A 15670-nucleotide genomic window follows, 5' to 3' on the forward strand; every position below is an offset into this window, starting at 1 on the left:
CCGAAACAGCAAAACCTGTACATTATACCAAACTTTTGGCCACCAGTGTAGTTCCGGTTCCATGCAACAATTTGCTCATATAATTTTTTTTTCACTTCTAAGTTTATGAGATGCATAAATATTCATGTAAGCCGACCTTGAGGAATATAGCACATCAGTCCTGGCCTACATAGACTTTTTCACTGAGACCGTTCTAACTACTAAAACCATCAAAGTGTTCCCAAACCAGAAGCCATGGCTGGATGGGAATGTACGGTCTCTGCTCAAGGAACGGGATGCGGCATTTAAATCAGACAACTTGCTGGCATACAGTAATGCCAGGAGAGAGCTGAAGAAGGGCATCAGGAAGGCCAAGCACAAGTACAAGCAGCGCATTGAGGGTCATTTTGAGAACAACAAATCCATGCAGCATGTGGAAGGGAATTAAAGCCATCACTGACTACAAAGATTGTTCTACACAAATCAGTAATAACCCTTCACATCCTGACACCCTGAACCAGTTCTTTGCTCGCTTTGATGATCAAAATAGCGAAGTTGGAGCTCACCCTCTTCCACTAAGGGATGAGCAGGCACTTGTCCTACAGAACCGCCAGGTGAGAGCCACTCTGAGGAAAATTGACATCAACATAGCAGCAGGACCTGACAGGGTCTCAGGCCGTACACTGAGGGCATGTGTTGACCAGTTAGTGGGGGTGTTCACTAGCATTTTTAACCTTTCACTTCAACTCACCACCGTCCCCACCTGTCTTAAGACCACCACCATCGTCCCTGTGCCCAAAAAGTCTGCTTTAACCCCTGTCATTATGAAGTGCTTTGAGAGACTAATACTATTGCACATCAAGACCATCACCCCCAAGGATCTAGACAGCCACCAGTTTGCTTACCGAGCAAAAAGATCCACTGATGATGCTGTCTCACTTGCACTTCACACGGCCTTGACTCATTTGGAGCAGCCAAACACATATGTTAGGATGCTATTCATTGATTTCAGTTTCGCCTTCAACAGCATTATCCCACACAAACTCATACAGAAACTGGGCAACCTGGGCCTTGCTACTTCAATCTGCTCATGGATTATGGACTTTCTCACCAACAGACCACAACACGTCAGAATAGGTAATCACACCTCCTCCACCCTGATCCTGAACACAGGCTGATCCTGTGTGCTCAGCCCAGCCCTATTCACTCTTTTCACTCATGACTGCACCCCAATTCACCACTCCAACACTGTAATAAAGTTTGCTGATGACACCACCATTGTGGGCCTCATATCAGGAAATGAGTAAACAGCCTACAGGGAGGAGGTCCAACATCTTGTTGAATGGTGTACGGACAACAATCTGGCCCAGAACACCACAAAAAACAAAGAGATCATTGTAGACTTCAGAAAATCCAGTAAGACCACCCACTGGTGGAGAGTGTTAATGACATCAAGTTCCTTGGAGTCTACTTAACAAATGGTCTCACATGGTCTGTCAACACATCCCACCTAGTGAAGAAAGCATAATAAAGGCTATTCTTCCTGAGAAAACACAAGCAGGCCAAACTACCCACACAGCTCCTGGTGAACTTTTACCAGAGCACCATAGAGAGCATCCTCACCCACTGTACCACAGTGTGGTACGCCAGTTGCACTGGGGAAAACCGCAAAGACCTGTTCGTCTATAGTTAAAATAGCACAGCGGATCAAAGGCTCTGAGCTCCCAAACCTGGACACTGTGTACACTAGTCGACTACACAAAAGGGCTTGCAACATCATTAAGGATTCCACCCACCTGGGACACAAGATGTTTGTCCCTCTACCATCGGGGAAGAGGTACAGAGCCATCAAATCCCATACAAACAGACTAAAGCACAGCTTCTTCCCCAGAGCTGTAGCTACCACCAATATGTAGTATGTAATCAGAATTAGAATCAGCTTATATTGCCAAGTATGCTTACACATACAAGGAGCTTCCAGTGTACAACAATACAAAAACAATACAAAAACAGCAGCAAGACATAGATAATAATAAAAAATAAAAAATAGTTATACACATACGTACATACACACAGACATACACACATACACATACATAGTGCAGTCTAATACAAATCTGTTATCTGTTATGTACAGTGCAAATACAAATCTGTTATGTACAGTGCAAATGTTTTTTTTTTTTTCAGAGGAATGAAATGGCAGAAGAGGTTGGATGTGTTGGATAAATATAAAAAAAGACTAAACTGTGTATTGCACATAGTTATTGCTCAATGGGGCAATTTAACTGTTCATGAGATGGATAGCCTGAGGGAAAAAACTGTTCCTGACGGTTCTGGTGCTCAGAGCTCTGAAGCGTTGGCCAGAAGGCAACAGTTCAAAAAGGTAGTGGGCAGGGTGAGTGGGGTCCAGAGTGATTTTTCCAGCCTTTTTCCTCACTCTGGAAGTGTAAAGTTCTTGAAGGGAGGGCAGGGGGCAACCAATAATCCTCTCAGCAGTCCGAACTGTCCTTTGTAGTCTTCTGATGTCTGATTTCATAGCTGAACCAAACCAGACAGTTATTGAAGTGCAGAGGACAGACTCAATGACAGCTGAGTAGAACTGTATCAGCAGCGCCTCTGGCAGGTTGAACTTCCTCAGCTGGTGAAGGAAGTACAACCTATGCTGGGCCTTTTTCACAATGGAGTCAATGTGTGTCTCCCACTTCAGGTCCTGTGAGATGGTAGTGCCCAGGAACCTGAATGACTCCTCTGCTGCCACAGTGCTGTTTAGAATGGTGAGGGGGGTCAGTGTTGGGGTGTTCCTCCTAAAGTCCATAATCATCTCTACCGTTTTGAGCGTGTTCAGGTCAAGATTGTTTTGACTGCACCAGACAGCCAGCTGTTCAACCTCCCTTCTGTATGCAGACTCATCGTCATCTCGGATGAGATCGATGACAGTGGTGTCATCTGCAAACTTCAGGAGCTTGACAGAGGGGTCCTTGGCAATGCTGTCATTGGTGTAGAGGGAGAAAAGTAGTGGGGAGAGCACACATCCCTGGGGGGGGGGGGCACCAGTGCTGATTGTACAGGTGCTGGAAGTGAGTTTCCCCTGTCTCACAAGCTGCTGCCTGTCCATCAGAAAGCTGGTAATCCACTGACAGATAGACATGGGAACAGAGAGTTGGTGTAATTTATTCTGGAGTATAGCTGGGATGATGGTGTTGAAAGCCGAACTGAAGTCCACAAAAAGGATCCTTGCATATGTCCCTGGTCTGTCCAAATATTGCAAGATATGATGCAATCCCATGTTGACTGCATCATCCACAGACCTGTTTGCTTGATAAGCAAATTTAAGGGGATCTAGAAAGGGTCCAATGATGTTCTTCAGGTGGGCCAACAACAGTCTCTCATATGTAACATGTCTACTATTGCTTTCTGAGGGTTGCCACACTAAATTTAATTGTATTGTATACAATGACAATAAAGTGTCTTATGTCTTATGTAATCTAAATAAGATCACTAGTTAAAAAACCTTCAGAATCAATATTTTTATATGAGGATCAATATTCTTGATACCACATCAGTATCAGAAGTATCGATACTTTAGTATCTATCCGCTCATCCCTACTAATGGGGCCCGTGATGGGCCCTTTATCGCACATCCATAAGTAATTGATCTCCATGAGGTGTTATTCATATTAGACATCAAGTTTGTAATGAATTTTGTGGTTTTTAAAGTGTTTCCTACCTAAAATATTGCATACACGGTTAGTTTATATTTGTCATTAACCTAAGGACAACTTCGTCCTCTCCTTTGTGAATTCAAAAAGTGAATCTTTTTAAATACTAGGCTACACATACATGTAAAGAGCAATGTCAGAAATGTGCTAAAAATGGGATAGTTCAATCTAAAATGAAAATACGGTCATCTTTTACTCATCCTCATGTTGTTCCAAACCCATGTGATCCACGGACCACAAAATATGTTAGGCTAAATATTAGGGATGGATAGCCTCAGTGCAATTCACTTTTATTGCATCTTTTTTTCTAAAATGAAAGTGAATGGTGAAAGAATCTTGACTTTCTGCTTAAGATCTTCTTCAAAGTCAGTCATATGGATTTGAAAAAGAGTAACTGATGACATTTTCATTTTCGGGTGAACTATCCCTTTAAATATGACATGAATGAAGTCACAAAATATTATTGTACTAACACATTTGGGTGTTTTAATAACAAAGTACATTTGTGGCATAACATTGATTTCCACAAATAAATAGGTCAAGGTAAATTTATTTATAGAGCACATTTAAAAACAACAAGTGTATACCAAAGTGCTGTACATGGGCAAATAAAACAATGAATTAAGGGGAAATAAAAAACAAGACTGACAGTAAAAACAATAAACAATACAATATACATTCATACAAAAGCCAAAGATACGTCTTCAGACGTGATTTAAAAATGTGAAGCGTAGGAGCAGATCTAATGTCCAGAGGTATGTTATTCCATAGTCTAGGGCTGACTACAGAGAAAGAACGATCCCCTTTAAACTTCAAGCGTGAGCGTGGTGTATGCAGGAGAAGTTTATCAGAGGATCTGAGAGTCCTAGAGGATTGTTGATGACTAAGGAGTTCATAGATTGAGAGATAAGATGGGGCTAAACCATTAATAGCTTTAAAATCAAATAACAAAATCTTTTACAGAGTGCTGGTATGTAGATAGACAATTCTTAAGGATTTCATAAGACACTTGCAGTCTGTCTTTTTCCATTTATGCTCTGATTTCCTACATTCCCGTCTGAGAACACGTGTGTTATTGTTTAACCAAGGCTGGGTCCTTAGTTTAGGTTTTCTAGTTTTAAAAGAAGCAACAGCGTCTAAAATGCAAGTACAGGTATTGTTAAAAAGAGTGACCATCTCCTCTATGCCTAGACTTGGATAGTGCACAATTCAGGAGAAGCAGAGAAGGCCTCAGAGAGATGTCTGTCTGTAGAAGAGGTTCTAGAACGTGAATATGACCCAGAGAAATGTGATTTTGGAATCGGACATGGTAAAGACAACAAGATTATGATCACACAGACAAAACTCAGTAATTTCAACATTGTAGATTGGAGGTCGCGTGGCGCCATATGAGGGTCGGACGTGTGAACAGCGAGCTCTGCGCACTTTGCTAGTTTTGAATAATTTTTGTGTCATAAACCGGTGAGATTTGATACATCCTGTTCCATAACTGTTCTATGAAGACAATATGTCAAAGAATTCAAAATCCTCGGGCACTGGAGACATTAAAAGACACTTACAGTGCATCCGGAAAGTATTCACAGCGCTTCACTTTTTCCACATTTTGTTATGTTACAGCCTTATTCCAAAATGGATTAAATTCATTATTTTCCTCAAAATTCTACAAACAATACCCCATAATGACAACGTGAAAGAAGTTTGTTTGAAATCCTTGCAAATTTATTAAAAATAAAACACGAAACAAAATCACATACATAAGTATTCACAGCCTTTGCTCAATACTTTGTTGAAGCACCTTTGGCACCAATTATAGCCTCAAATCTTTTTGAGTATGACGCTACAAGCTCGGCACACCTATTTTTTGGCAGTTTCTCCCATTCTTCTTTGCAGGACCTCTCAAGCTCCATCAGGTTGGATGGGGAGCTTCGGTGCACAGCCATTTTCAGATCTCTCCAGAGATGTTCAATCGGGTTCAAGTCTGGGCTCTAGCTGGGCCACTCAAGGACATTCACAGAGTTGTCCCGTAGCCACTCCTTTGTTATCTTGGCTGTGTGCTTAGGGTCGTTGTCCTGTTGGAAGATGAACCTTCGCCCCAGTCTGAGGTCCAGAGCGCTCTGGAGCAGGTTTTCATCAAGGATGTCTCTGTACATTGCTGCATTCATCTTTCCCTCGATCCTGACTAGTCTCCCAGATCCTGCTGCTGAAAAACATTCCCACAGCATGATGCTGCCAACACCATGCTTCACTGTAGGGATGGTATTGGCCAGGTGATGAGCGGTGCCTGGTTTCCTCCAGACATGACGCTTGCCATTCAGGCCAAAGAGTTCAATCTTTGTTTCTCATGGTCTGGGAGTCCTTCAGGTGCCTTTTGGCAAACTCCAGGCGGGCTGTCATGTGCCTTTTACTGAGGAGTGGCTTCCGTCTGGCCACTCTACCATACAGGCCTGATTGGTGGAGTGCTGCAGAGATGGTTGTTCTTCTGGAAGGTTCTCCTCTCTCCACAGAGAAACTCTGGAGCTCTGTCAGAGTGACCATCGAGTTCTTGGTCACCTCCCTGACTAAGCCCCTTCTCCCCCGATCACTCAGTTTGGCCAGGCGGCCAGCTCTATGAAGAGTCCTGGTGGTTCCAAACTTCTTCCATTTACGGATGATGGAGGCCACTGTGCTCATTGGGACCTTCAATGCTGCAGAAATTTTTCTGTACCCTTCCCCAGATCTGTGCCTCGATACAATCCTGTCTCGGAGGTCTACAGACAATTCCTTGGACTTCATGGCTTGGTTTGTGCTCTGACATGCACTGTTAACTGTAGGACCTTATATAGACAGGTGTGTCCCTTTCCAAATCATGTCCAATCAACTGAATTTACCACAGGTGGACTCCAATCAAGTTGTAGAAACATCTCAATGATGATCAGTGGAAACAGGATGCACCTGAGCTCAATTTTGAGTGTCATGGCAAAGGCTGTGAATATTTATGTACGTGTGATTTTTTCGTTTTTTATTTTTAATAAATTTGCAAAGATTTCAAACAAACTTCTTTCACGTTGTCATTATGGGGTATTGTTTGTAGAATTTTGAGGAAAATAATGAATTTAATCCATTTTGGAATAAGGCTGTAACATAACAAAATGTGGAAAAAGTGAAGTGCTGTGAATACTTTCCGGATGCACTGTACATGCTTAAGCTGATACCCCAGACGGGGCCGCAGACCAGGGACTCGGTTTGGATGGTGCGGCGGGAGAGATTCAGCGTCAACTGTCGAGCATGTTGGTAATGCTGGTGAAGGTCGTTGCAGACTTGGAGGATCTTGCTCTAATATGCTGATCGATCACTGCCATGGAGACAAAATTGGTTGCAAGAATGGGGGACGATGAGGATCAATTATCTGAAGTCAACGGAGATGGAATTAGCTGCTAACCCGCTAGCAACCAAGAGAGATTTGGAATGCGTTTGGGAAATGTTGGAAGACCTTGAAAATAATCGGTGTAACATGTCCGAATTGTTGGAATTCCTGAGAACGAAGAATGCCGAGATATGATTAAATTCCTAGACGAGCTCTTCCCGAGTCTGCTCGACATAACATGCCAGAAGCTGGAAATCGAGTGAGCTCACAGAGTCCCGGCTCAGAGATCCGCTGAGGGAGACAGGCCTCTGTAAATTCTGGCCAAATTTCTGAGATCATCCGATAAAGATCTCGTGTTACGTGAGGCGAGGTGTAAAGGAAGGCTTTCTTGGAAGAACCACAACATTTTCTTGTTCCCAGATTTTGCGAATTTGATAAGAGAGAAACGTGATCGATTCAAGGAATGCAAGAAACTCTTACATCAACGGAAGGTCGCTTTTGCACTGATGTTCCCGGCGAAATAGAGAATAGATACTAAGGATAGCCGCAAAATATTTACATGCCCACATCAAGCATTGTCCTTCATAAAGTCAATGGCATGAGTAAGTTATTGTGTGATTCTCACGTTGCAGCCAAGTGTGCCTGACTCACTGAACATTCACTTGACCGTCTGAGAAAACTAGGCACCTTTTTTGTTTCTTTTTGTGTTGGTTCCGCCTAGCGGCTGAAGATTGTTTTGTGGAATAACACTCCTTCAGAAGCTTTTGCATCGACGGAGGGTCGCTATTGCACTGAAGTTACCGGCCAGGTTGAGAATAGATGCTAAGGATGGCCGCAAAGTATTTACTTGTCCCCAACAAGCATTGTCCTTCATGAAGTCAATGGAATGAGCAAGTCATTGTGTGGCGCTCTCGATGCAGCCTAGTGGACCTGACTCACTGAACATTCACTTGACTGTCCGAGGAAACTGGGCACCTGTTTTGTTTCTTTTTGTGCTGGTTCCGCCTTGCGGCAGGAGTTTGTTTTGTGGAATAACACTCCTTCAGGACAGTATGTGGATGAATCTGCATGTTCTTTGTGGTTATGCCTCCTATTGGCTGGAGTTTGTTTTGTGGAGTATTTTTTGCAGGACATTGGAAGGATAAGGTCATCTGCTGCACTCATGAACAGCCGGCTCACTGAAAATTCGTTTGACTGTCCGAGGAAACGGAACTTTTTTTTGTGTGTGTGTGTGCTGGTTCCGCTAGAGGCTGGAGTTTGTTTTGTGGAGGAACGCACCTTCAGGACAGTTATGCAGATTAATCTACACGTTCGTTGTGTTTATTCTGCCTATTGGCTGGAGTTTGTTTTATAGATTTTCTTCTGTTATGTAATTCTGTCTCACAATATGTGTATAGAAACACTGGACTTGAGCAATCCCACGGCAAAGTTGTCACAGAGACTCTCGTAGGCGTACGTGGACTGTTTGAGTTTAGAGGGATTGATGCCAGTTTGCGCTGTCGTCCGCGGGGTTAATGCGCATGTTTTTCTTTTTTCTGTTTGTTTGGTACGGGGGAAGTTCGGAGTTTGACTGTTGCACTAATGTTGGAATGTGGTCTTTATAATTTTATTTTTGACACACAATCTATTTTTTTCTCATATGTCAAAATGTAAAATGTTAATATGAGTGGATTGTCTCTCTTCACGTGGAATGTGAATGGGTTGGGGCACCCCATAAAAAGAACGAAGGTTATTTCTTTTCTTAAACGAAAGTAATATAATATAGTGTTTCTTCAAGAAACGCATCTTTCCCCACAGGAAGCTGAAAAATTTGGGAATATATGTTTTCTTTAGTGCTGGTTCAAGTAAGAGCAGGGGAGTCATTACATTGATAAGTAACCATCTACAATTCAAATGTCTCAAACAAAGTAAAGATAAATTAGGAAGAGTCATTATTGTTTTAGCAGAAATTCAGGGGCAAAGGTTGATTTTGGCTAACATTTACGCACCTAACGCTGATGATCGGTGCTTTTTTATAGATTTTGAAGGGATGTTGCAAGTCGCTGGCACCCTTCATGATATAATATTGGCAAGAGACTTTAATCCAGGGGTCGGCAACCTTTTAGACATGGAGTGCCATTTTTTATTTTCCTGGTCAATGGCTGTGCCAACTGGTCCTCAGTATCCTCTGTGGGCGTGGCATGGGAGGCGCTTAAGGCAGTTCTTAAGGGTCGGATCATACAGTATGCCTCATTCATCAAAAAATTAAAAGCATGAGAACTCATGGAGTTGGAAGGGAATATTAAAAGGGCCGAGGCAGAGCTGAAGTGGCGAATGTCGTCTGATGGCCTCAGAGGATTTACCCAATTGAAATACAGATATAATACTATTTTGTCACAGAATGTGGAGTTTTGGTTATTCAGGGCAAGACAGTCATACTCTGAGTCAGGGGACAAAGCAGGGAATCTTTTGGCTAGATATATAAAGCAGAGAGAGTCTTTTTCTACCATTCCCTCAGTGAAATCTGCTGGTGGTGAAATTTTTTACCTTGGCCATTGATATTAATAATGCTTTTAAAGAATTGTATCTTGATCTCTATAGGTCCATGTCTTCGGCTACTGATGAAGATATTGGAAACTTTGTGGAACAATTAGATCTCCCTAAACTGATGACTGAGCAAAAATATTCTCTTGATTCTGAGATAAACTTGGAGGAGCTTGGCGAGGTAATTAAGGCCCTGCCTACAGGTAAGACTCTGAGGCCAGATGGCTTTGCCGCTGAGTTTTAAGCTACAGAACTTGCTCCACTTTTGTTCGAAGTTTATACGGAATCATTAAAGAATGGAAAGCTTCCACCAACCATGACACAAGCCCGGATCAGTCTGATTCTTAAAAAAGACAAAGATCCAAGCGATGATGTGTAAGAGTTATCGTCCAATTTCCCTGATCCAGCTAGATGTTAAAATATTGTCAGAAATTTTGGCTAACCAATTAATTAAAGTTATGACATCTCTTATACATATAGATCAGGTGGGGTTTATTCAGGGCCACAGCTCTTCTCGAATGATCAGTCTCCGGTTGCAGCCATCTCACTTGATGCTGAAAAGGCGTTTGATATGGTAGAATGGGATTATCTTTTTAAGATTTTGGAAATATAGGGGTTCGGGATTAATTTCAGATTATTTTACTCTGGATAGGGGCACCCGGCAGGGTAGCCCTCTTTCCCCATTATTGTTCTGTCTTGCCCTGGAACCATTAGCAACCGCGATAAGAAGGGAGGATGATTTTCTAGGGGTGGTGGCGGGAGGTGTGGTGCATAAGCTTTTGCTTTACGCAGATTACATTTTATTATTCGTCCATGACCCCACTAGATCTATGCCTTGCCTCCACAGAATTATTAATTCCTTTTCTAATTTCTCAGGATACAGAGTCAATTGGTCTAAATCCAAAGATTTGGCTCTGACAGCGTACTGCCCAGCAACGGCTTTCCAGCCGGGTGCCTTCCAGTGGCTCAAACAGGGCATTAAGTATTTGGGCATTTTATTCCATGCAAATTTGTGTGATTTAGTTAGAGTTAATTTTGATCCCTTAATAAAAGAGCGATGTGGGCAGGTGGGCTTCATTACATTTATCAATGATTGGGAAGGTTAATGTTATTAAAATTAATTGTATTCCAAAATTTAACTACCTGCTACAATCTCTCCCTGTAGATGTCCACCTCTCTTATTTCAAGCAATTTGATAGCATAGCAAAGACCTTCATCTGGAATGGTAAGCGTCCTAGATTACATTTTAATAAGTTACATAGGCCGATTGACAAAGGTGGGCTAGGCCTACCCAAGATTTTGTTTTATTATTATGCATTCGGTCTCAGACATTTGGCTCATTGGTCGCTTACACCTGAGAGAGCCCCTCCCTGGTTTTGTATTGAACAGGAAGTTCTTGCCCCATTTCGCCATTGCAAAGCCTTTCTATCAAACTAATCGGAGAAGTTAAGTTACATCCCTTTATCTCGCATTTGCACTCGGTATGGACAAAAGTGTCCAGAGTGTTTAATTCGGACATTTATTTAAACGTTTGCCTCAAGCATATGGCTGAACCAAAAATTATGTATTGATAAGTCCCCTTTCTGCTGGTCAGAGTGGATTGTGAGGGGAGTTACTACACTCGGTTCATAAAACTTGAAGAAGTAATTTAAGATGAACGTTTTATTGGAAATAGATCTTGCGTTTACCAAAGCCATTTTAGCAAGATAAGAATTTCCAGCTTGTAGCGAAGCAGTATCCGATGATGCTTTTGATGGCTTTGAGTATTCCAGTGATCGGAGATTTTGGAGATTGGCGCCTCTTCTGATGATTCGCGGTCGCACTGGAGCGCACGCAGATGATGCTGAATCTGGTAGGATGGGCAGTGGACAGGTGTACTGGGGCTCCAAAGTACAACGAGGGATGATGTATTGTGCCAGCCATGTCTCCACGAAGATAGCCAAACGCGGAACTGACAATCACCGTAGACTTGTGCAGAGATCTCTTAATCCTAACCAAGAGCCCGTCTCGTTTTCTTTGCTTTCTGTGGCATCTCTTATTATGAAGCAAGCAGCTGGGAATACGGCACACACCCACGGAAAAAGGTGAAGAAAAGCAGTTATAGAAAAATCACTCTCCACCAGGATTTCGAACACACAAGTCCATGACAGATGATTGTATATGAAGAAGGGCTTGGTGATCATAAGACAGTAAGGTACTAATTCCTTGTGCATACACACACACACACACACACACACACACAAATAACACGAACAGACTCAGGACAAGTAACACATGACAGGGGCAACGGCATGCCAACAACCACACTGGCGCCATCTTGTCACCCAAAAAAAAGAAAAAAATTACATCATCTTGTCCCTCATTAGTCTAAAATGGGCAGAGGCTATTTTACACAAAGTGTAAAAAGCACAAAAACATCATCTTTGCACTAAGTGGAAATGCAATTAACCATGGTGTAACTACAGAAGTATGCTGTTAATATAGTAAACTAAGGGAGGTTGAGCGGCTGGCTAACTGGTGCAGTCAAAACAACCTGGAGCTGAACACGCTCAAAGCAGTGGAGATGAACACCCCAACATTGACCCCGCTTACCATTCTGAACAGCACTGTGGCAGCAGTGGAGTCATTCAGGTTTCTGGGCACTACCATATCACAGGACCTGATGTGAGAGACCCACATTGACTCCACTGTGAAAAAGGCCCAGCAGAGGTTGTACTTCCTTCGCCAGTTGAGGAAGTTCAACCTGAAACAGGCGCTGCTGATAAAGTTCTACTCAGCAGTCATTGAGTCTGTCCTCTGCACTTCAATAACTATCTGGTTTGGTTCAGCTACGAAATCAGACATCAGAAGACAATAAAGGACAGTTCAGTCTGCTGAGTGGATTATTGGTTGCCTCCAAAGGGAGGGACCTTCAAGAACTGTACACTTCCAGAGTGAGGAAGAGAGCTGGAAAAATTACTCTGGACCCCACTCATCCAGCCCACTTTTTATTTTTATTCTATTTTTATCTCTATCTTGTTGTGGTATTGTTTGTGTACTGGAAGCTTCTGTCACCAAGACAAATTCCTTGTATGTGTAAGCATACTTCGCAATAAAGCTCATTCTGATTCTGATTCAGGGGCGGATTATGACTAGCAAGGGCCCCAGGGCCAATTTTCATTTTTCATCAAAGCCACTTTTGGTGCTGATATGTGGTCGTTCGGCCGATATTATCGGCGGAGTTCAGCAGTGTCATCATGATAAGTTGTTAACTAGTCTGTTAAATACATACTGGAAACTTGGAAAGCACTAAAGATAAATTGGTGATCTGGATAACCGTAACCGCCTAGCTCATAACAAGCCAATTAAAGATGAGCACCAAAGACAAATGAAAGAAAGCGATCTCAGACCACATCTACTCAGCTGATCTCACAAACTCACCTCCAACTGATTCATCTTCAGGAGACCTACCAGTAATTCTTCCTCCCACTCCTCCCACTCCACTGAGTTGCCCCATGCTGAAGAAAAACAGAGGTGAGCCTTCCTTATCTGAGTTACAGAAGAATATCATCACTGCCCTCACCCTGAAAATTAATCAAAGGGCAGACTCACTCGAGCAGATGATAATCACCAATTCCAACACAATTGAGGACCTCAAAACATCCTTAAATCACCTTTATGCTGAGATTCAGGATCTTAAGAATGACAAAACCAAGCTGGGTGAGAAATTTGCTCAGCAGCAAAAATCTCTTGTCAATCTGGAAGAACGAGTCGCCAATGCTGAACGTTACAAAAGACGCTGGTGCCTACGTCTCTATGGCCTCTCTGAGCAACCAAACGAAGATGTGAAGGCGAAAGTTGTTGAATTTGCAACGTTGTTGTCCCTGAGTCTTGCAAGAAAGTATTTGAAGTCATTGACATTGCTCACAGGCTTGGCAAACCGCAATCAGGCAGGATTCGTGCCATCATTATTCTATTCGCTTTACAATCTGTGCGAGATGTCATCTGGAAGAATGCCAAGAACAACGAATTCCTGAAACAACACAAGCTTCGCTTCATGGAGGATCTGACCAAAGAGGAAAAGGACAGACGATCACTTCTATGGCCACTTCTATGTGAAAAAAGCATGTGAAGACAACAAGAAAGCCTACTATGTCGTATCCAAGGCATTCATTGAAGGTATAGAAATCAATCTTAATATGGAAGGCCAAAAGATAAACTAAACAGGATTAAATGAACGGTTAAGCTGATCTGCAGACCCTTTAGATGCATGGCCACAAACGCATGACACTGTTTTATTATGTCCAAGCCTAACAAAGTTTCTTTGTTCATAATTTATGTTCGTAATATATATCTTCGTATTGAGTTCATATTGTAGCCTAGTTATAATTTATTGAGCTTGTTTCAAGAGCAATAATGCTAAAGTCTGTTCTGCTTTTGTACCTGAAGTTGAGGATAGACCAAACCCTTTACATACATCTGTTCTCTTTTCTCCTGTAGTTATCTCATAATGGAGTTATCACTTATTTCACTTAATGTAAAGGGCATTCGAGATATTGTAAAAAGAAAAGCAATATTTTTGTTTTGCAAAGAGATGAAGGAAGATTTAATTTTTTTACAAGAATCCCACTCAAGTGTAGATGTTTTGTTTTGGAAGAACCAGTGGGGTGATGATTTTTGGTTAGCACATGGAAATAATCATTCAGCCGGTGTGATCACTTTGAAAGGCAGCTTTAGAGGGAAAATTCTTTATAACAAATGTGATGTCAAAGGGCATTGGGTAATTTTAGTTATTGAAACTGGCAGCAATATGTCAACTCTTCTTCTTTGAATCGTAATTTGTTAGACACTATAGAAGAAAATGTCAATATTCTCTCAACTAAATTTCCAATGGCAAAGGTAATTATTGGTGGAGACTTTAATATGGTTCATGATAATGTTCTAGATAGATTCTTTTTAATAAGAATAACAATCTCCAGAATTTTTGTGATAATTTAGCTCTCACAGACATATGGAGATATAGAAACCCACTTGTTAGACAATTCACATGGAGCAATAAGCAAATGACTCAACAATTGAGAATTGACTTTTGGCTAATTTCCTCAGATTTAGAACAAAAGGTTTTGCAAACTAAAATTTCCCCAGCTATTCTCACTGATCACAATGTTTTAACCTTAAATATTAAATTTGAAGATATCCAGTGTAATTCTAGAAATCTAGGCTATTGAAAACTAAACAATTCACTTCTATACCATCAAGACTATGTGAAATAAATCCAATTATTAATAAATAAATACTGGAAACAGGCAAATATTAAGAAGGAATGTGGCAAGGTATGGGAACTATTAAAGGTTGGAGTAAGAAAATTTAGCGTTCAATTTGGAAAAAAAATTGGTTATGAAAAAAGAACGCGTATTCAAGACATAATTAGAGAGATTTCAAATTCAACTCAAACATCTACCCACCCATCCAATAATTATGTTTTAGAAAATTTACAGAAAGAATTAGACCGTATTCATCAAGAAAAAGCCAAAGGTGCTTTTGTAAGATCTAGAAGGAAATGGATGGAAGAAGGTGAAAGAAACAGTAAATACTTTTTTAGTCTTGAGAAAAGGAATGCAGAAATGTGCCTAATTAGAAAGCTGAAAATTAATGACATTGTTACTGAAGACCTAGGCATGATTTCTAAATTTGTTTCTAAATATTATACAGATATCTATTCTTTAGGAGAAGATCAAGATAATGCAATTATTTTTAAAACAATTAGAAGTCCAAAAATGCTATCTTTGGAAAGTAAAATTGAATGTTCCCAAAACCTTTCTCTAAATGAAATTGAGTTATGTATAAAAGCACTAAAAAACAACAAATCCCCTGGAAATGGCCTTACATCAGAATTTTATAAAGCTTTTTACAGACGATATATCAAAATTTCTGTTAGCGGTATATGAAGAGGCCATCAACAAGGGATCCTTACCCACATTACTCAGACAGAGTGTCATCACCTTGATCCCTAAACCTCAAAAAGATATCCTATTATTAGACAATTGGCGACCTATCTCATTACTAAATAATGATTATAAAATAATGGCAGCAGTTTTTGCAAAACGTATGAAAAATGCTTTAAATT

This window comes from Myxocyprinus asiaticus, chromosome 40 (genome assembly GCF_019703515.2).
Source record: "Myxocyprinus asiaticus isolate MX2 ecotype Aquarium Trade chromosome 40, UBuf_Myxa_2, whole genome shotgun sequence".
Taxonomy (NCBI): domain Eukaryota; kingdom Metazoa; phylum Chordata; class Actinopteri; order Cypriniformes; family Catostomidae; genus Myxocyprinus; species Myxocyprinus asiaticus.